At 44.1% G+C, this 22,777-nt stretch overlaps 1 protein-coding gene across 1 annotated transcript in view; it reads right to left on the bottom strand.

Annotated features, from left to right (window-relative positions):
- Positions 1 to 22,777, bottom strand: part of LOC124711505 (UDP-glucosyltransferase 2-like) — a gene marked incomplete in the record, with an annotated part of 123,365 nt that overhangs the window by 40,533 nt on the left and 60,055 nt on the right.

Here is a 22,777-nt window from a genome sequence, read left to right as displayed (position 1 = left end):
GTGCCAAAGTCAGATTTAATCCTGCATAGTGAAGATCATCCTTTCTCCCAGTGTTATAGCTATGCACACTGCTGTTACTTTTGAACTGGATTGGATTATTAACAACAAATTTCATAAGTGAATATATATACTGTGAGGATCCCTAGATCCTTAAATAGATGTCTGCAGGATGACCATGGGTGGGCTCCAGCAATTATTCTGATTACACGTTTTTGAGCAATGAATACTTTTCTACTCAACGATGAATTACCCCAGAATATGATGCCATACGAAAGCAGTGAATGAAAGTAGGCATAGTAAGCTAATTTACTGAGATTCTTATCGCCAAAATTTGCAATAACCCTAATAGCATACGTAGCTGAACTCAGACATTTCAGCAGACCATCAATTTGTTGCTTCCAGTTTAGCCTCTCATCAATGGACACACCTAAAATTTTGGAAATTCTACCTTAGCTACAGACTTCTGTTCAAAGTCTATATATATTACTGGAGTTGTGCCATTTACTGTACGGAACTGTATATACTGTGTTTTATCGAAATTTAAAGAGAGTCCTTTTGCTGAGAACCACTTAATAATTTTGTGAAAAGCATCATTTACAATTACATAATTTACAATTACATCACTTAGTTCTTGGTTTTGGATGTTATTACTATACTTGTATGATCAGCAAAAAGAACTAACTTTGCATCTTCATCAATGTGAAATGGTAAGTCATTAATGTATATCAAGAACCCTGTGGGACCCCGTACTTGATAGCCCCCCAGTTTGAGGAATCAGCTGTTGTTTTAACATTACATGAAGCACTTATTTCAACTTTCTGCGTTCTTCCAGTTAAGTATGAATTAAACCATTTGTGCACTGCCCCCATAATGATTTAGCTTATCTAAAACGAAATTTGATATTCTGGGCTCGAGTCTTGGTCCAGCACACAGTTTTAACCTGCCACTAAGTTTAATAGCATCTTTTCTGCTCGAAACCGATATTAATGTAGGGTGTAAATTTAGACACGCACAGAATGACTGTAACCCTTACTTCAGTTGGAGACTCGTTCTAGCGTCATGTTGCTCACGTGGCTCTTAATACTGACTCATCAGTACAGCTCACGTTGGCGCCAAACACACTTCTATGTTGTCTAAGGCACGATGCTCCATGGTCCCAATCAGTTTAGTCATGGATTCTTGCTTTTAGCGCGCTATCTGTTTCTATTTTGACAACTGGTGGTTCAAATGGCTCTAAGCACTATGGGACTCTACTTCTGAGGTCATCAGTCCCCTAGAACTTAGAACTACTTAAACGTAACTAACCTAAGGACAGCACACACATCCATGCCCGAGGCAGGATTCGAGCCTGCGACCGTAGCAGCAGCGCGGTTCCGGACTGAAGCGCGTAGAGCCGCTCGGCCACAGCGGCCGGCTGACAACGAATGATGGGATTTTGCTCTAAGCAATTATTTTGCTGCGCCACGACTGTTTAAAACATCTATCACCTGAGGATGCGCCTATATTGATGGGTAACCAGTGCTAGCTGTAGTAATAGTACTTTATCAGCCAGTGCAGAAGATTTTATTTACCATGTAACCCTTAGCCTTAACTGCAATGATTAGGAACTCAAAGAGCACTATTCACCATTACAGATGATTGTGCTGAAATTTGACACACATGCATCTTCGAGACCTACAGTTCTGAAGATTTCCCCGCCAGACGCCATCCTGCTGTCTATTTCTCAAGTCGCTTTTGACCCAGTACAAGGCACTACCTGCCATTTGCTGTTTCCCAGCAGTATATCAAAGCTGAGAATGTCAACTGCTTTGCTGAAGTCTAGTAGTGTCATTGTGGCCTCGCATTTGTCTGTGCTATGTTTAAAGTCATTGCTTACGGTTGTTGGGTTGCAACTAATTTAATTGGCACAGCTGAATAACAAAGACGCTGCTAGGGGTAACACAACAGCCTCATGAAGATCTTTCAGATGGGGCCTGCCAGGTACACACATCAGGGATGACCTGCTGATGGCAACAAGTACTGCCACCATGGCGTCGAGAGTTTACCACATAGCCTGGACAACAAAGGAACCAGCAGAAAGGCAGAGCCCCTGCGGTGTGGGTGACCTGACGGCTTCACGTCTCAGCTGTGGCTCTGTTGCGGTTTACATGTGGGAACCAATGCTTTGGCAAAACAAGGGCCAGGCCATATAAATACTGCTCATTTCTAGACGACGTCCATCTCCATGGGTTTGGGTCAGGGGAGGGGGGTGTTAAGCTGGTTTACTAGTACACTCGGATACACTTCCTGCCACTCCTCGACTCTGGACTCTACAGCTGCTAGCTGTGAGCCTGCTCTTCTCGTGGAGTCCAGTGCTGATGACTTAGTGCCCAGCAACAGATGGGGCACGTGCAGGCCCACGCAAGTCAGTACTGGCCTCCTATCCTTGTGCTCTACAGTCCGAGCACAAGACCGAGCAGCCATTCGGCCGCCATCACCTGTGCGGGCGAACTCCTCACTGTCCGCCTCCTCTTGTGTGGACTGCCACTGTTACCGAGAGCCGCCTCCTACACAGTGGATCCGTAGCACAATTCTGCTCACTCCACTGCGTCCTGCCCCGACACGTGTGACTGCCCCTACACTGTGCAGCCACCACCACGAACTGCCACCTACTGTTGGATTCAGCATATTTGTAGAGTGGCTGACATTGACACTTCACTAGCTGAGTGATGTCAGGGATGGCCAGAGACGACAAGACACTCGCTAACCTCAGCACCTTCTAGCCAATGGTCTACGTTGGGGCACTGGCTCCTCTGGACATCATGACGTTTTAGTTTGCTGAACAATAGGTGGATGTTTTAACAATGCTGTTTTCATGACGAAATGTTGGACAACAACCAGGAATCCACTCGCCACTCCACTGCCAGCCCACCCAGGGTTGTGCCCTACTGGCTACCTGATCTCTGATAACTCAGTTCAACCACCCACTGTAGTGGCCAAACACTCCAGCTTCTACACCTTAGTGCATTGTTTGTCCTATAGTCTTTACTGGACTGGTATGTATCACATAAATATTCGATAATTCTGTGATGAAGAATTTATTACAACTATTCTCCCATGTTTGTTACATAGGTCTTACATACAGTGTCCAGTAGTATTCTTGTGACCACAGACTATGTTTGACATCAACATGCAAGAGCCATTCACACAGTAAATGGCAGCACTCATAGCGGATTGGATATAAAGTAGGTTGGCGATGTAGAAAACAGTGTAGTCACTGTAATGTGGAAATGGAGTGATTTATCTGAAATCCGAAAGGGCTTGATCATTGGCTTTCAAGACCTAGGGTGGAACTATTCCGAAATTGCTTAGTTTGTAAACTGTTCACATGTGCACCATGGTTAAAGTCTACTGCATATGGCAAAATGACGCTAACCAAAACCAGCACCGAGGCAACTGCGGTGCACCATAGGCCATACATGACAGAGGTGAATGACGGCTGCAGTGATGTGTACAGTCGAATATACGAGCAACTGTTTACCAACTGACCACCCACATGAAGCTAGGGGCTAACAACAGTCTCTCCCCCAGACTGGTGGCCATTTCAGAGGAATCACGTTTTATGCTACATCTGACAGTTTTTGGCTAGTATGGACCTGCAACAGTCATCGGAATGGTGCAAGCCAGATGGGGCATTATGATCTGGTGAATATTTTCATGGTATTCCTTTTGTGCTATCGCCATTGTGGACGGCACAGCAAATCAACCTAAATATGTTTCTATCCTGTCCACCTGCTTAGCTGGGTGGTACCGTGCTTGCCTCCCATGCACTAAGCCAAGGTTCGATTCCCAGCTGGGTTGGAGATTTTCTCCACTCGTGGCCAGGGTGTTGTGTTATCATCATCATTTCATCCTCATCATGGGCCGCAAGTCGCCAAATGTGGCACTGAATGAAATAAGATTTGCACTTGGCGGCCGAACCCGAATGGGACATCCCAGTCAACAATGCGATACAATGATTTCATTTTTTGCTTTTATCCTTAATGACAATGTCGACCCCTACACACAGTTTGTTTCTTCCTCAGCACAATTTCATCTATTGGCAAGAGAACACAATCTGTGACACAGCTCGCAGGTATGTGTGTGGTTCAAAGAGCAGCAGGATGAGTTTACCACACTCCCCTGGTCACCAAACTCTCCAGATTAAAACCCAGTGGAGAATCTGTGGGAGCACCTCGACTAGACTCTTCGAACAATGGATTGTCAGCTGAGAAACATAGAGCAGCTGACCACGGTAGGCTGAGGTAGCAAGGCCCCACATCCCATCTTTCACACCCTCACTGACACACTACCTGCATGTCCATGCTGCAAAAGGTGGTTATTCAGACTTAATGCGACTGGACCACATATAACCAGGTGGTCCAACTAAGACTACAGTACCATCTGCTACCTCAACCAATGAATCTTATACCTGAACACACACATGCCATTGATCTCTAGGGCAATATTTGTTAGGATGGTATTAGGTGATGCCGGGGGTCGTCTGGCCAAGTTAACCAGCAGGTAAATGGAACCTGTGGAAGGCACATGGGATTCCTGTTCCCATTTCTTCAATTTCTTCGTCATCTGCAGAGCTAGTTGGCATATAAACTTGTACTACTGTAGTAGGCGTGGGCTTCGTATCTATCTTGGCCACAATAATGCGTTCACTATGCTGTTTGTAGTAGCTTACCCGCATTCCTATTTTTTTATTCATTATTAAACCGATTCCTGCATTACCCCTATTTGATTTTGTATTTATAACCCTGTATTCACCTGACCAGAAGTTTTGTTCCTGCTGCCACCGAACTTCACTAATTCCCACTATATCTAACTTCAACCTATCCATTTCCCTTTTTAAATTTTCTAACCTATCTGCCCGATTAAGGGATCTGACATTCCACGCTCCGATCCTTAGAACGCCAGTTTTCTTTCTCCTGATAACGACGTCCACTTGCGTAGTCCCCGCCCGGAGATCCGAATGGGGGACTATTTTACCCCCCGAATATTTTCCCAAGAGGAAGCAATCATCATTAATCATACAGTAAAGCTGCATGCCCTCGGGAAAAATTACGGCTGTAGTTTCCCATTGGTTTCAGCCGTTCGCAGTACCAGCACAGCAAGGCTGTTTTGGTTAGTGTTACAAGGCCAGATCAGTCAATCATCCAGACTGTTGCCCCTGCAACTACTGAAAGGGCTGCTGCCCCTCTTCAGGAACCACATGTTTGTCTGGCCTCTCAACAGATACCCCTCCGTTGTGGTTGCACCTACGGTACGGCTATCTGTATCGCTGAGGCACGCAAGTCTCCCCACCAACAGCAAGGTCCATGGTTCTTGGGGGGGGGGGGATTTGAACCATTTTAATACAAAAATTACACTGAAATAGATTTCTTGACTCACTTTACGTTACGACTCTTACTCCACGTTTACTATCGAAGAACCGTCTCGCACAAATAAGCATTCTCGTATTGCACAGCAACGTGATTTATTTAAGATGACGATGTAGAAAATTATATTTGACGTGCCATTGCAAGGCGGAGCACATTTTCCGTTGCGCAGGTAATATTTTATTTCAGGCCCATGACGAGCAGTTCTACCGTGCGTTTTTAGGGCAACAAAAAGCGTAGCCACTTCTACATAAGTTCCAAGCTGGAACCATTAAATGCTGGAAGGAGACTTTCCAACGTTCCAGAGATTACAGTTTCACATGTTCAGGCCAAGGTTAGCTTACAGAGTTTCGCCTGATGAGTATAACACAACTTTCACTTCATTAGTTTCTCACTTAAAGATACCTGGTACCACGAAGCAAAGTTTCAGTGCAGTGGTTTTTCTCGCTTCTGCACATCTTATGCTGTGGAAGATACATCGCTTGCTACACAAGGTCTCTGTTGGCAGCGTCCTGCCGCTATCAAAGACGAGTTGGCGTCTTGTCCCTGGCAAATACGGTTGTCGACTGCGGTGCAGACTATTCGCACCATTGCCGTGAATGTAAGCTCTGCGGTCATTAAACTACGTCTATCTACCCTACACTGTGGAGGGCTCCCTTCCACATTTTTTACAGCAGTCACCCGCCGATGCCCGAATAGTGCTCTCAGTTTTGCGGTGCGGCCAACAGAGGGCGGGCCATGGAGCGCAGATGCTCGCCTCCAAAGGAGCCTACAGAAAGTTAAGCAAGAGCGGGCTGGCTATGGACTGACCAGTTGTGGCAGGGGATTAGCCTTCACAGCAACGAGTTTCGATAAATTGGGATTTAGTGTACCCTCAGTATCTAACTTCATAAATAGCAGAGGAGGTATGAGGCTACTGAGAACGACGATGGTTTGTTCTTTTTATGCTTCAAACCCCGCCCTACAGACGACACAGTTTTTATGAGTAATGTACATCTGTGTAATTTAGAAAGCTACACGTTGGATATACTGTCATTATATCCCCACATCATTTATTTCCTTAAGTACAGCTTCAATTAGTTTTTCATGACCTGAGCTATAATATTTTAAACTACTACTATTACACAGGGTATATGAAAAAGAATCAGCAGATTTGACACGTCTATATTTCACAAGACTAGTAAACATTAGCAATGAATTCGGTTTTTGATGAACGGGAAATACCTTTTCATAGGTGTTCAGTATGCCCCCCTTGAGACGCACAGCATATGTCAGTGCGGTATTCAGATCGTTCCCACACTGCAGCGAGCATGTCTTGAGTCACAGCCTCCACAGCTGCTGTTATGCGAGGTCTCAGTTCATTCATTGTTGATGGTAACGAAGGCACATAAACAGAGTCTTTTATAAACTTCCACAAGAACTAGTCAGAAACAGTCAGGTCCAGTGACTATGTATGGCTGAATCATTTGGGTTCAGTGCGACCGATTCATCGTTCAGTAATCCTTCGATTTAAGGATTCCCGCACTTCTAGATGGCAGTGTGACGATGCCCCATCCTCTTGGTAAATGAAGTCGTACGAATCAGTCTCCAACTGTGTTCTCAAGCATACCGAGATATGTGCATCTTGAAACAGTGTTCTCGGAAAAGAAAAATGCATCGTACCACTTTTCCCGTGAAACTGCACAAAACACATTAAATTGTGGGGAGTCCGTCTCAGGTTGTACAACTTCATGCGGTTGTTCCGTACCCCACATTCTCACATTGTGACAGTTCACGTTTCCAATGAAATGGAACGTTGCCTCGTCACGAAACACTAAGCGAGGAAGGAAACTGTCATCCTCCATCTTGCCAAGAACGAAACTACAGTAATCTACACGTTGATCCTTGTCACCTTTACGAAAAGCTTGCATTAGCTGAATTTTGCATGGTTTCATCTGTAAATGTCAACGCAACACACGCCAGACGGAAACTCGAGGCACGTTAAGCTGTCGAGCTGCACGGCGAACAGATTTCCACAGACTGTCTGTGAAACTGTGGCGGATGCGTTCGATGTCTGTGTCTGACACAGAGGTGGCCCAGCGATTTACTTGACACGAACCACGTGTTTCTCGAAATTGTTCATGCCATCGTCTAATGCTCTGTGGTGTAGGAAGATCCGCATCACACCTAGTACGAAAGTCACGCTGAATAGTTATTGACCCGCACTGCTCAAAACGTACACAAAACGCTTTCTGTTGTCCCGACACCATTTTCACTAGAATTGAAGTGGGCGCACACCTGCTTCTTAGCGGGAGCCATGTAAAACTCGAGAGTTTGCTCTTTCCAATAATATGTTGTTCACGTACATATCTTAAATAACATAAGTTACATATTTTTAAAAATCGAACGACTCTTTTTAATATACCCTGTATTCTCCCAAGTCAGGCAGTTCCCTAATGCACTGAAGAACAGCTACTGCGTGAAATTTTACTAAAAATATGGGATGAAACTGGTTCAAAAGAGACAGGTGAACATCCGCAGTGGATGGGATGGTGTGAACAATATTGAAGAAACTTCCTGGCAGATTAAAACTGTGTGCCCGACCGAGACTCGAACCTTTGCCTTTCTTTCAGGAGTGCTAGTTCTGCAAGGTTCGCTGGAGAGCTTCTGTAAAGTTTGGAAGGTAGGAGACTAGATACTGCCAGAAGTAAAGCTGTGAGGACCGGGCGTGAGTCGTGCTTCGGTAGCTCAGATGGTAGAGCACTTGCCCGCGAAAGGCAAAGGTCCCGAGTTCACCTCTGTAATAAAAAAACAGGTAACGGATCAACGACGAACTGAAACGGGTGTCTCCGACGTCCGCCCCGAGCAGATACAACGATAAAAACCAACAAAATGAGATTAAAAAAAAAGTTCGAGTCTCGGTCGGGCACACAGTTTTAATCTGCCAGGAAGTTTCATATCAGCGCACACTCCGCTGCAGAGTGAAAATCTCATTCTGAATATTGAAGAATTTTGACAATAGGAAAAAAACCCTCGTCAACGACTGTGTTCTTGTCTGACATGAGATTTGGTTGCGTGTATACTTTTTACCTTCGCTCTACATATCCTGCTTTAACACGAATGAAGAAAGAGCGCTCCGGTCGTAACTTTGAACGGACGTGACACGTGACTGGGTTAATGTCAGACCACTGACCGTCGGAGTAACAGTGCAGTGCACACAGCGAGCATAAAGCAGGGTTTCCACGAACCAACTAAAGTGACGACAAGGGAACTGCCATGGCGGCTGATACAGCAGCAGTGCCGTCCGCTGCAGTTTCCAATCGCTCCTGCCAAAATTCTAGTGGCACTTACTTCAATATGGCATAAATTGAGATTATTCGGATGGATATTGGGGATGTAATTCAGGTAATGCGTTAGATCTGCGCCAAGAATCGAATAAGAAGAGAAGCAAGCATAGAAGTGCGATTTGGAAGTGCACAGAAATAACTTGGGGACATCAAACACGTATCAAGGAAGTAGCACTTGGAAACGAAGATCAATTCGTGATCCACTTTCCAATAACAAAAGCAGATTTGAAGTACTTTTTGAGCTGTCTGTAGAACTCTCTTTAAAAAATCGATAGTCTCATAAGAGATGCAGTACTGGCCGAGTGAAGTTTGTGAAACTCCTTGTAATGCTTTTTCCGTTAATTTTATATTGATTTTTCTGTTTATCGGGCTCGAATATGGGAACTTTACATAGAGGACACGCTTCGTTATGAAATAAACATCACCATATGCCTAATGCTATGTCTCTTATACTGGGTGTTCCATAGAAGATCGGTACGCCTCACGTACCGGTTAATCATCTCTAGTCAAACAGCTTGTGAAGTGGTAAACTGTCTCCAAAGTTGGCTACGCTGAATTTTATCGAAAAGTTAAGTGCAACTGCGTATAAGTGCATTAGTAAGTGCATAAGTTCGTACGGCTGAGTTTTACGAAAGTGGGGCAGCTTGCATCAGAATAACAAATTGATATTGTTGAGTGTTACATGAAGACAGGCTCCATCAAGGACTGCAAAGAAATGTTTCAAGCGATATATCTTGGTAGGAAACCCCCCACGACAAGAACTAGAGATCTGTACAAGAAATGGAGAGCTGTAGGGTCCGTTCAGAATGTGCAGAGGCAACCGACAACGCGGACCCCTGAAACTATAGACGGAATTCGCATGGGCGTTGTGGTAAGTCGCGGCAAGTCGGTTGATTGATTGGTTTGGGGAAGGGGAGATCATTGGTCCCATCGCATTAGGGAAGTCTAGGGAAGGAAGTCTGCCATGCCCTTTCAAAGGAACCGTTCCGGCATTTGCTGAAGCGATTTAGAAAAATCACGCAAAACCTAAATCAGGATGGCAGGACGCGGGTTTGAACCGTGGTCCACCAGAATGCGAGTCCAGTGTGCTAACCACTGCGCCACCTCGCTCGGTCTCGGACTGTATGTTCATACTAAGATATAGTTCGGTCAACACCGTTTGCAACAGAAGTTCGCAATAACAGCCACCGGCCATGTTTTCCCACTGCTGAAAACCTAATTTTGGAAGACGTTCACAAAATTAAAAGCTTTTGAGATCTCAAAGACCTACCTCCGCATCAACTCACTCTGAACTATGTCTCTTAAAAACCGATGTATAATCATGCCTCACCCCACCACATTAGGGTCGAAGTCAAAAAAATGAAATGTAAATATATACTTCATGGTGGAATTAAGGTGCCTGATGGGCATTGCTATTTTAATTGATATTTGTTTCAACTCAAGAGTTCTTCCTTTGTACATTAAAATAGTTAGACTGTATAATAATGTGGTACAATTAAGATTACAATCAATATTTTATTAATATTAACTCACCTGGTGCATTTGGGTTACGGTTGCACACGTGAAACATCTTTTGTCCTCTACCATTATACGAATGAACGTTGCTTTTGAAAACAGTGGTGTAATTTAATCTCAATATTATTTAACATATCCTTTTGTCAACATGAGATTTAATTATGGGATTAGCCAAAAGAGTAGCTCCCCATGAAACCTATTATCCTATTATGGTCTTTAGCTGTTCTAGATCATTTCATGGTAGCAAAATACGGGCTGATGATTTTAAGTGGTTTCAACATTGAAAATATAAATATCTTACAGTAATCCAAAAGTACAATTTCTGCATCTACGTGGATACTCCGCAAATCACATTTAAGTGCCTGGCAGAGGGTTCATCGAACCATTTTCATACGACTTCTCTACTGTTCCACTCTCGAATGGCGCGTGGGAAACAGGAACACCTAAATCTTTCCGTTCGAGCTCTGATTTCTCTTAATTGTGCGCGTCTGCAGCGTCATCTGCTTCCTGTAACGGCTGACGCCGAATGTCAACACACAGTAACCCAAGTTCCATACATCGGTATCTGTTTTAAAGCCCTTTTTTTTGTGCATGCGAACTACGATTTGCGGACAGCATTGGTTTTCAGTTATCATTTGAAGAAAACTGCTACAGAATCGCATCGAATGCTTGTCAAAGCCTTCTGCGAACATGCTCTTGAGAAAACACAGCGTTTCGAGTGGCTCAAAAAATTCTGAAGTGGTGATTTTGATGTGAGAAACGACGAGCGCGGATACCCACCGAAAAGTTCCAAGAGAACGAATTGCAGGCCTTATTGGATGAAGGTGATACTCAAAAAGGAAGAAGAGGACCAATTGAATATGACGCAGAAAGCCGTTTCTCTTCAGTTGAAAGCTATTGGAAAGGTGCAGAGAGTGGGAAAATGGGTTCCTCACGAACTGAATGAAAGACAGCAAGTAAATCGAAAGACCACTTGTGAAATGCTGCTCGCCAGATACAAAAGAAAGTAGTTTCTCCGTCGAATATTGGCAGTGATGAAAAATGGATATATTTTGAGAATAGCAAGCGTCGTAAATCTAGGTTGAATCCAGGCAAACCAACGACCTCCACTGCAACACCAAATCGCATTGGAAACAAGACAATGCTCTGTGTTTGGTGGGATCACAAGGGTGTCATCTATTATGAGCTGTTAAAATCTAGTGAAACCGTTAACACTGGTCACTACCAACAGCAAATGATCGATTAAAATCGAGTATTACGTGAAAAACGACCGAAATATGGACAAAGGCAACACACAGTCACATTACTGCATGACAACGCCCATCACACACAGCATAACGGGTCAGGGAAACGATCTAAGCGTTCAGTTGGGAAATACTAGGGCATGTTGTTTATTCTCCAGACTTGGTTCCGTCCAATTGTTACCTATTTCCATCACTGGGATACGCTCTCGTTGAACAACGTTTCAATTCGTATGAAAATGTGCGAAAGTGGCTCGCTGACTGGTTCGCTTCAAAAGAGGAACTGTTTTTTTGGCATGGCATGCATAACCTGCCGGAGAGGTTGGAGAAATGTATGAACAGCAATGGAGATTATTTTGAATAAAATATCGTTTATAAGTTTGAAACAACAGACGTGTGATTATAGCAACCAAATCCTGGTTTCATACTTCTACACCTTCAATCCCACTATCGTGGAACAAGGTTAAGATTATTTTGATACACAAGAAACGAAGTATTCACAATATTAAAAACTACCGTTCTATCAGCTTGCTCTCAATTTTGTACAAAATTTTCACAAAGATCTTGTTAAACCGAATTAGTTCCACCCTAGACTCAGCCCAACCTATAGAACAAGCTGGATTCCGAAGCAATTTTAGCACTATTGTCCACATTTTGACCGTTAGTGATAAGCAGAGCGAATGAATACCAACTGCCTCTGTGCATTGCCTTTGTTGACTTTGAAAAGGCATTTGACTCCGTTAGCGATGTAGCTGTCCTCCAAGCTTTGAGTGAACAAGGGGTGGGAGCAGCATACATTGAAGTGCTCAGGAAAATCTACGAGAATTCTTCAGCTTATGTTAACACCGGCGAATCAACTCAAGAATTCCGCATCATGAGGGGTGTCAAGCAAGGCGATCCCATCTCCCCAAAACTGTTCTCTGCTGTATTGGAAATGGCTATGTCAAAGCTGAGCTGGGAAGGTAATGGAAGGGAAGTAGAATTAATGGAAGAAGGCTTACCAACTTGAGATTTGCTGATGATATCGCCTTACTGGCCAAAGACTTCGCAGAGCTCCAAAACTTAGTTACAGATCTTGCATCGGAATGTCAGCTGGTGGGCTTGAACATGAACATCTCCAAAACAACAGTCATGTCCAAAAAATGGGTCCCAGCTGGAGATGTGAAAGTCAAGGACAGTCTATTAGAAGAGGTCAGTGAATATGTGTACCTTGGCCCGATTATAAATATGAATGTAGACATAAGGCCAGAAATTATCTACGCATCAAGCTTGGCTGGCAAGCATTTGGGAAGAATTCAACAGTATGCAGATCAAAAATGCCAGTAAATCTGAAGAAAGCAGTATTTAATCAATGCATTCTTCCTGTGATGACGTATAGCTGCGAGACATGGACACAACTCATTTACAAAAGGGAAACTTAGGAAAGCACAGAGAGCCATGGAGAGATCAATGATGGGCTATACAAGAAATGACAGGAAAAAGGCAGATGACATCCGGTCTGTGACGAAGGTTGACGACATCTTAAAGACAGTAGGTTCCATGAAATGGCAGTGGGCTGGCCACGTCGCAAGAAGAAAAGACAACAGATGGACGAAGCTAGTACTGGAGTGGACTCCGAGAGGGCACTGGAGGCCTAGAGGAAGACCACCAGACAGATGGGACAAAGATATCAAGAAGATCAATGGTAACACCTGGCAGAGAATTGCCCAAGACCGTCCCACTTGGAGAAGACAGCTGAAATCGTATCTGAATCCACGACTCTAAGAGGCCACATCATTTAATGATTGAATTGGCTGATGATGACTTCTACACCTGATAATTACTTTTCGGTACACTATTCTATATAATTTGGTTTTCTGGGGGCGGAGGAGAGGAGAGGGGGGAGGGTGTCAACCCTCGGTGATGCGGGCACACACTCAGCTGGTACGATGTTCTTCCTCCCACTCCCATTAGAACATCCACTCACTCAGTGATTCAACTGCGAGTGACAACAATATCACTCGCTATCTTTGCGTAAGGGACTGTGGATCCCTTACGATGTCGTAAGTAGAATTTACGTAATATCAACTGACGTAGATGTGAAAGTGTGTGTGTTGCTAGGTGTCACGATCCATTTTACTTCAAAAATTGGTATTCGATTTCGAAATTATGTCTCAAAGCCGCTGTAGCTGCAGCTGCAACTTGCCACAGGATGTGGCTGCTCTTTCAGCAAGGCCGCGCTAGAGATGGCCTCGTGGTGAGACAGAAGGCGTCTTGCGGGGCTACTCGCACCTCGCTGAAGCCGTCCGCACACGGAGCGTGCATCCGAACGTTGCGTGTGCCGAGTTTCTGACATCATAGCGTGGAATAGCACGTTCGGAAGTCTTTCCGAACGTGCAGAGCACTATCTGGCATGTCAGACATTCTGAGCGTGCGTCTGAGCGTTGACCAATGAGATGGCACAACGCCACCTACGTCACACGCACACCGTCTCCCTTCCTTCAGTACAGAGTTGAGAGACGCCAAATTGGCATTCATTTCAAGCCAATATGTATATATGCCGTTTCTGAGCACCAACAAATTGAAAATCACTGGAAAACGCGTTGTTAGTTGTGTGATTCGTACCAATAAAAAATGAGAAACATGTTTGTTGTTGTGGTCTTCAGTCCTGAGACTGGTTTGATGCAGCTCTCCATGCTACTCTATCCTGCGCAAGAATCATCTCCCAGTACCTACTGCAACCTACATCCTTCTGAATCACCTTAGTGTATTCATCTCTTGGTCTCCCTCTACGATTTTTACCCTCCACGCTGCCCTCCAATACTAAATTGGTGGTCCCTTGATGCCTCAGAATATGTCCTACCAACCGATCCCTTCTTCTTGTCAAGTTGTGCCACAAACTTCACTTCTCCCCAATCCTATTCAACACCTCCCCATTAGTTATGTGATCTACCCATCTAATCTTCAGCATTCTTCTGTAGCACCACATTTCGAAAGCTTCTGTTCTCTTCTTGTCCAAACTATTAATCGTCCATGTTTCACTTCCATACATGGCTACACTCCATACAAATACTTTCAGAAACGACTTCCTGACACTTAAATCTATACTCGATGTTAACAAATTTCTCTTCTTCAGAAACGCTTTCCTTGCCATTGCCAGTCTACATTTTATATCCTCTCTGCTTCGACCATCATGAGTTATTTTGCTTCCCAAATAGCGAAACTCCTTTACTACTGTAAGTGTCTCATTTCCTAATCTAATTCCCTCAGCATCACCCGAGTTAACTCCGCTACATTCCATTTTCCTCGTTTTGCTTTTGTTGATGTTCATCTTATATCCTCCTTACAATACACAATCCATTCCGTTCAACAGCTCTTCCAAGTCCTTTGCTGTCTCTGACAGAATTACAATGTCATCGGCGAACCTCAAGGTTTTTATTTCTTCTCCACGGATTTTAATACCTACTCCGAATTTTTCTTTCGTTTCCTTCACTGCTTGCTCAATATACAGATTGAATAACATCGGGGAGAGGCTACAACCCTGTCTCACTCCCTTCCCAGCCACTGCTTCCCTTTCATGCCCCTCGACTCTTATTACTGCCATCTGGTTTCTGTACAAATTGTAAATGGCCTTTCGCTCCCTGTATTGTACCCCTGCCACCTTCAGAATTTGAAAGAGTATTCCAGTCAACATTGTCAAATGCTTTGTCTAAGTCTACAAATGCTAGAAACGTAGGTTTGCCTTTCCTTAATCTAGCTTCTAAGATAAGCCGTAGGGTCAGTATTGCCTCACGTGTTCCAATATTTCTACAGAATCCAAACTGATCTTCCCCAAGGTCAGCTTCTACTAGTTTTTCCGTTCGTCTGTAAAGAATTCGCGTTAGTATTTTGCAGCCATGACTTATTAAACTGATAGTTCGGTAATTTTCACACGTCAATACCTGCTTTCTTCGGGATTGGAATTATTATATTATTCTTCTTGAAGTCTGAGGGAATTTCGCCTGTCTCATACATCTTGCTCACCAGATGGTAGAGTTTTGTCAGGACTGGCTCTCCCAAGGCTGTCAGTAGTTCTAATCGAATGTTGGCTACTCCCGGGGCCTTGTTTCGACTCAGGTCTTTCAGTGCTCTGTCAAACTCTTCACGCAGTATTGTATCTCCCATTTCAACTTCATCTACATCCTCTTCCATTTCCATAATATTGTCCTCAAGTACATCGCCCTTGTATAGACCCTCTATATACTCCTTCCACCTTTCTACTTTCCCTTCTTTGCTTAGAACTGGGTTTCCATCTGAGCTCTTGATATTCATACAAGTGGTTCTCTTTTCTCCAAGGGTCTCTTTAATTTTCCTGTGGGCAGTATCTATCTTGCCCCTAGTGAGATAGGCCTCTACATCCTTACATTTATCCTCTAGCCATCCCTGCTTAGCCATTTTGAACTTCCTGTCGATCTCATTTCTGAGACGTTTTTATTCCTTTTTGCCTGCTTCACTCGCTGCATTTTTGTATTTTCTCCTTTCATCAATTAAATTCAATATTTCTTCTGTTAACCAAGGATTTCTACTAGCCCTCTTCTTTTTACCTACTTGATCCTCTGCTGCCTTCACTACTTCATCCCTCAAAGCTACCCATTCTTCTTCTACTGTATTTCTTTCCCCCATTCATGCCACGCTCTCCCTGAAACTCTGTGCAACCTCTGGTTTAGTCAGTTTATCCAGGTCCCATCTCCTTAAATTTCCACCTTTTTGCAGTTTCTTCAGTTTTAATCTATAGTTTATAACCAATAGATTGTGGTCAGAGTCCACATCTGCCACTGCAAATGTCCTACAATTTAAAACCTGGTTCCTAAATCTCTGTCTTACCATTATATAATCTATCTGAAATCTGTCAGTATCTCCAGGCTTCTACCAGGTGTAGAACCTTCTTTTATGACTCTTGAACCAATTGTTAGCTATGATTAAGTTGTGATTAAGTTGTGATTAAGTTGTGATTAAGTTGTGATTAAGTTGTGATTAAGTTGTGATTAAGTTGTGATTAAGTTGTGATTAAGTTGTGATTAAGTTGTGATTAAGTTGTGATTAAGTTGTGATTAAGTTGTGATTAAGTTGTGATTAAGTTGTGATTAAGTTGTGATTAAGTTGTGATTAAGTTGTGATTAAGTTGTGATTAAGTTGTGATTAAGTTGTGATTAAGTTGTGATTAAGTTGTGATTAAGTTGTGATTAAGTTGTGCTCCGTGCAAAATTCTACCAGGCGCCTTACTCTTTCATTTCTTAGCCCCAATCCATATTCACCTACTACGTTTCCTTCTCTCCCTTTTCCTACTACCGAATTCCAGTCACCCATGACTATTAAATTTTCGTCTCCCTTCACTATCTGAATAATTTCTTTTATTTCATCATACATTTCTTCAATTTCTTCGTCATCTGCAGAGCTAGTTGGCATATAAACTTGTACTACTGTAGTAGGCGTGGGCTTCGTGTCTATCTTGGCCACAATAATGCGTTCACTATGATGTTTGTAGTAGCTTACCCGCATTCCTATTTTTTTATTCATTATTAAACCTACTCCTGCATTACCCCAATTTGACTTTGTATTTATAGCCCTGTATTCGCCTGACCAAAAGTCTTGTTGCTCCTGCCACCGAACTACACTAATTCCCACTATATCGAACTTTAACCTATCCATTTCCCTTTTTAAATTTTCTAACCTACCTGCCCGATTAAGGGATCTGACATTCCACGCTCCGATCCGTAGAACGCCAGTTTTCTTTCACCTAACGACGTCCTCTTGAGTAGTCCCCGCCCGGAGATCCGAAAATAGTTCAAATGGCTCTGAGCACTATGGGACTTAACTTCTGTGGTCATCAGTCCCCTAGAACTTAGAACTACTTAAACCTAAATAACCTAAGGACATCACAAACATCCATGCCCGAGGCAAGATTCGAACCTGCGACCGTAGCGGTCGCGCGGTTCCGGACTGAGCACCTAGAACCGCCGGAGATCCGAATTTACCTCCGGAATATTTTACCCAAGAGAACGCCATCATCATTAACCATACAGTAAAGCTGCATGCCCTCGGGAAAAATTACGGCTGTAGTTTCCCCTTGCTTTCAGCCGTTCGCAGTACCACAACAGCAAGGCCGTTTTGGTTAATGTTACAAGGCCAGATCAGTCAATCATCCAGACTGTTGCCCCTGCAACTACTGAAAAGGCTGCTGCCCCTCTCCAGGAAACACGCGTTTGTCTGGCCTCTGAACAGATAGCCGTATCGTAGGTGCAACCACAACGGGGGGGTATCTGTATCGCTGAGGTATGCAAGCCTCCCCACCAACGGCAAGGTCCATCGTTCACAGGGGGGGGGGGGGGGGGGGGGGGAGGAGGAACATCATATTCGTCGCAAAAGAATTATTGTAACTTGCGTATTATTAGAGCAGGCTATTTGAAGGCAGCGACACACTGAAGATCCACCCAAAACGCATTGTTCCTGGTAAAATTTGTTATAATTAAATTTCAATTAGTAACAATTATCTATAATTAACATTCTTAAAGCGTAATACAATATGATAAAGTAAAAGGGAATTATTGTTAGTTTAGTAGCCGGCACGGTAGCTCAGCGTGTTCGGTCAGATGGCTAGCTGCCTTGTGTAATAAAAAAAAACTGAGTTAATGGATCAACAATGAACTGAAATGGGTGTCTTTCGACGTCCACCCAGAGCAGATACAACGAACGAAAACGAACAAAATAAGATTTTTTAAAAAGTTAAGGAGTAGCGTCTCTGTCTATTCATGAGATTTTGTTGGGGCGGTGGTTCGCGTCTTGACACTTCCAGATTTTTTTTCCTAACATTTGCGTTTTTAGTAGGGTCTGATACTTTGTCAGTTTAATAAAAGTATATGCTATAATATTTGATGTTATGTAAATACAAATTCACCTTTTTTTGAGGGGTGACTTCGTTGGATTGGCTTTGTCTTCAGGACAACTTGCGCTACTTGTATAAAGATATTTTGCTCCTTTTTCTTTTACGCTTCGTAATTCACATGTTGCAAAGATTCTGCTACTGGGTAGGAACAGTGATCAGGTAAGACTAATCTTGGGGCTTTTACTAAAATGTGGGAATGATGAAATAATGTTTATCTTATGCGGAGAAGTATTCCAAATTAGTACCGCACTGTTTGTAACGGAACTTCTATAAGTCTGTGTCCTTATTGATTGAACATGGTACTTTCGTTTTCGTGGACGATGGAGGATTTGTGCGTTTTAATAGGGCTAACGTGGGAATTTTACGCGCGCCCGTTGAGTAAACAGTGTGATTTACGAACTAGAAACCTCCCTCAACTGCCGCTGGATTGCGTTGCGATCGCGTATACCACGTTGGGAGCCACGTACCGTGTGCACAAGTCGCATCATTCCTGAGCGTTCAGCAGCACGTTGAACTTGGCACGCTCAGCGTTAACGTTCGACAGCACGGTCCGTGTGCCGACGGCTTAAAGCTGGTGGCGTTCATGCGGGAGCCGGAGCTAGCGCTGTTCGCGTAGTTTGCCCGTGGTCCTCGGGCACTGCTGGCTCGCACTTCTACGCCCGCTCCCACGTCGTGCTAGAGTGCGGTGTTCCAGCGGCCGCGCGCCTCCCTGTGGTCTTGCAGCCGTAAGTTGTTTAATCCGCCCAGTTCTGCCTCTACGGTTGAGCTGGCGGTCGCAGGCTGCACTGCGGTGTGTGGTGCTGCTGCTCTGCACAGAACTCACGCCCACGCCGAATGGTTGCCAGTCGGGTAAGCGCTGTTCCTGGCAGTTTGCCTCGGCTCCTCGTGGTAGCCTGCTTGGAACAGTCGCAGCAGTAGTAGCGTGGCTAGTACAGATCAGAAACTGAGCGAGTACCAGTCTGATGTGGGTTGCATACGTTAGAAACCAAGGCAGCGGTGTTACGTCACTGCTATTACGGATACCTTCCTCCCTTGCTTGCTTCCCAGGTTACTCATGCGAGGGCATGACGAATCTGAGAATGTTGGCGCTCAGTCGCTACTTACTCGCCAGCTGGTTCTCTCTCCCTGAAGCGTGCTAGTACGACTGTCACGATCAGATGGACTAAGCTGAATAGGGATTAAACATTACTTACAATAGTCTTCCGAAAGTCTCTGTTGTCCGTCTTTTTAGAGATGGTTGCGGGACTCGGCTGTTCGACAGAGGAAGTCAAATTAAACACCTTCCACCTATCTAGTTTCCAACCTCATTTTATTTAGCAATCAGTTTCAGCGTACAACTACGCCATCTTCAGGCACCTGACCCACATGTAGGAAGACTACCTCGGTTGTGATCAAAACAGGGACCAGCAATACTGCTAGTAGTCGCTTTCTGCTTGCTATAGCGACCACTTCAACCATCATCTTCCGATGATTGGTCGGGAGATGATGGTTGAAGTGGTCGCTATAGCAAGCAGAAAGCGAGTAATAGCGGTATTGCTGGTCCCTGCTTTGATCACAACCGAGGTAGTCTTCCTACATGTGGGTCAGGTGCCTGAAGATGGCGTAGTAGCACGCTGAAACTGATTGCTAAATAAAATGAGGTTGGAAACTAGATAGGTGGAAGGTGTTTGGTTCTATACCTATACACATAACCCCCCCCTCCCCCGCACACCTCACACGTCGCGGCCGCAGCACCTCACAACCCAAGCACTGCTGCTCGCCACACTTCGATCCAAGCTTCCCCGCCGTCACAGGTGTTGCCGCTGTTCTGCTGATGAGCTACATTCACTCGAGATAACCATCACCAGCGACAGCGATCGGAGTCTGTAGGCTGGGGGCAAAAACCGACCGGTTAAAACCGATACCGGTATTATTTGGTATTTGTTTGGGGTCTTGTGTGTGTTTATGTTCTCTAATAACCAAGTAAACAACCGAAATACCAATTAGTCCATAGCACAAGCACAAAGGCTTCCCCATTTTTAAATAAATCTGTTTTACAGAATGTAATCTCCCCCCCCCCCCCCACCTCCTTCCACCTATTGTTGACATTAAACAATGACCAGTCCAAGCGATTAATAAGCAAATTCTTTTATGAAGATTTTGAGAGGAGTGAAGTCTACAATAAACTTTCAAGTTTACTTAGCTTGTCATGTTGTTAGTGCTCCAGTTCTTGTCTAGCAGTCTGATTCTTCAAGCTGAAAATCTTAACACCAGGTCCTCACCATTGGTTTGAACTAAATAAAGTGGAAGACTGTTGTTGCAGAATTTTTTACGTAAATATATTTTCCACTGATTCTCTCACATTCTAGTACATCAAACATGTATTTTGATTTTTCACATTATCAAGGCCGAAATTACATCGATCGCATCTATTAGACAAAAATACATCGTATTACACCAGAGGCAAGCACACCATGCGGAAATAACCATATTCCAAAGGATTCACAATTTTTCTTAACAAATGAATTCCTACTAGTTTTCGTCACATTATTAATTTCGATTATCATCTCATAAATGAATCCAGAAATAAACATAGTAAACAATACAGGACTGCGCAATTAATAACAGAAATTTTAAGTGTTCAAATAATTCGTAATTTGAAATGTTTCTAAAAACATTTAACTGTACATTCAGAACTAGTACTTATCGATTGTAACTTCGAGACTAAAATATTTTATAACGTAATTCCTTTTCATACATTTTAGCTATAAATATGGCATACTGTGTATAAAATTATATGAAAGTTTTCAGAAAAGCTACTGAGATAATACTCACCTCTCCAAAATTCGGAAAATACTGGTATCGGCAACTACTGTTGAGGAAAAGAAATGCTAGAGAAGGATGTTCCTTTACAAGGAGGAGTAATTTTTATTCGTACAATTTGCTTTGGTTTGTAATATTGTGTAAAGCGATCAGTGTTATTAAAATAACAATATCAACAGAAACGAGCAACAGATACACGACATAAGAATGGGTACAACATTGGCAAAGCAGTGATTTACCTGTTGCCTTGTGTCGTGCCTGAAGGTTCTCGTATACCTGCAGCGTGCAAAACGTCACTCCATTCGGTCCATACGGTAGTTTTTCGCTGTCGCCACCGTGTCAAATGGCACCAACCCTAGTGTAGGAACACTTTAACGGAGCGACGTAGCAATATATACTTCATAATGGCTGCTGAATCAAAAAAGGTGTCTGATCGTTCGAGCATGTCCGAAAGAGCATATGCCGCATGGAGGGTGGGGCAAATAAAAGTGACCCGGGCAAGTGAGTACGACTGGACGTGAATGTATGCATATAACCAGACCCCGTGACGCGCACACGACTTGTATGCCTGCCACATGATCCACACCAGTTCAGAGGGTAGTGTGGGCTGTGTCAGTGTGAGTGGAGCAGTGCAAAGGAGACGATGGTGCTCACAGTGGAGCAGAGGGTGTTCGCTGTGGAGAGTTACGTGACAACAGAGAGGTGGAAACTGTGTGGTCACTTGTTTGCTGAGAAGTTTCATGGTGTCAAAGTGCCAGCAAAGGGTGCCATGCAACCCACAGTCAGGCGGGATCTGTTTTGAACAAGTCAAAAACATTCCGAAACGTGCCCGCTCACCAGAAAACGTGGCTACAGTTCACCCGAAATTGCTTCAGAGTCCTACTAAACAAACTTGGCACCTATGGGAAAGGACCATGACCACGTCGATCATGTGTACGAATAAACCTGCGCATGCATCCCTACCGAGTGTCTGTTGCACGTGCATTAAAGCCACCTTATGATTCTCAGCGCCTCCAGCTTTGTGAGTGGCTGGTCACTGAGATAACAATGAATGGCTTGGACATGCATCTCTTTTTTATGTCTGATGAAGCCTGATTGGACCTGGATAGATATCTCAACTCATAGAGAATCACAGGTTCTGGCCAGTGGAGAATCTGCACAACTACCACCAAGCACGACTGCATAACCAGAGGGTTGGGGTTTGGTGTGCAGTGTCTCCACGCTGCATTGTTGATCCCATCTTATTTCCTCCGACGCTGACTTTGGCGTGTTACATTGTCACCATTTTGTACCCATTTGCGGCAGCATTGACGGAGGAGGGAGGGACCTACAGTTACTTCCAACAGGATGGAGCACAACTGCCTGTACAGCCAGCCAAACCTTGGAGCACATTTACAGTCTCTTCACGCCTCACAGGCTTGGTAGCAGAGGTCAGTCTATTTGGGGCCTAGCTGGCCACCCGCGTCATCTGATGTGTCAGTGTCCGATTACTTTTTGTGGGGAGCCCTCAGGTCTAAGATGTATCGGAACCACCCTCACAGTTTGCAAGACCTGCAGCAGAAGATTTCGGCTGAAGTTGCAACAGTT

This window comes from Schistocerca piceifrons, chromosome 8 (assembly GCF_021461385.2).
Source record: "Schistocerca piceifrons isolate TAMUIC-IGC-003096 chromosome 8, iqSchPice1.1, whole genome shotgun sequence".
NCBI classification, from domain to species: domain Eukaryota; kingdom Metazoa; phylum Arthropoda; class Insecta; order Orthoptera; family Acrididae; genus Schistocerca; species Schistocerca piceifrons.
The sequence above is the reverse complement of the archived record's forward strand: the minus strand, read 5'-3'. Positions and strand labels throughout refer to the sequence as shown.